Here is a 717-nt window from a genome sequence, read left to right as displayed (position 1 = left end):
TGACCCACCACACCCTTCACAAGCCATAACCGAGACTGTTTTTGTCATTTCCAATTTTTTATCTTTGAAGAAAGAGCCTCGATTTGGGCTTGTAAAGAAGTGCTTTCATCGACCTTATGGGCGCCCGGGGCGATAGACTTATTTCCCCGGGGGGTGTGCCATTGAAAATTGGTTTGAGCAATTTCCTCAATTTGATTATATATTTCGTGTGGGCGTCGATTACCTAAAAGTCCCCCGGAGCTAGAATCAAGTGTCTGCCTAGTGTGTGGCAACAATCCATTATAGAAAGTGGATACTTGTTGCCATATTGCGAGGCCGTGATGGGGACACTTGTGTAATAGCTCCTTGAACCTTTCCCAAGTTTCATATAAGGATTCCCCGTCCTCTTGTAAATATGTATTAATTTCAGCCATTAACTTAGCAGTTTTAGAAGGAGGGAAATACTTATATAGAAATTTTTGGGCTAGTTCATCCCAGGTGTTTACCGATCCAGCTGGGAGGGTGTTGAGCCAAGCTTTCGCTCGGTCTTTTAGTGAGAAGGGAAACATACGGAGGCGGATGGCGTCATTTGATGCTCAATTGATCCGAAAGGTATCACATATTTCCAAGAAATTAGTTATATGTAGATGGGGATCCTCGTCCGCAAGCCCATGGAAGGTTGCGGAGTTTTGGAGCATTTGTATCAAATGTGGCCGAAGTTCGAAGTTATTGGCTTCG

At 44.1% G+C, this 717-nt stretch overlaps 1 non-coding gene across 1 annotated transcript; it reads left to right on the top strand.

Moving 5' to 3' along the window:
- The first annotated feature begins 312 nt into the window (after positions 1 to 312).
- On the top strand, positions 313 to 419 carry LOC118482406. The gene has a single exon (XR_004868446.1). It is a non-coding gene; the product is annotated as a small nucleolar RNA R71 (small nucleolar RNA).
- Positions 420 to 717: the final 298 nt, after the last annotated feature.

This window comes from Helianthus annuus, chromosome 9, assembly GCF_002127325.2.
Source record: "Helianthus annuus cultivar XRQ/B chromosome 9, HanXRQr2.0-SUNRISE, whole genome shotgun sequence".
Classification (NCBI taxonomy): Eukaryota; Viridiplantae; Streptophyta; class Magnoliopsida; order Asterales; family Asteraceae; genus Helianthus; species Helianthus annuus.
This window is presented reverse-complemented; position numbering and strand designations above follow the sequence as displayed.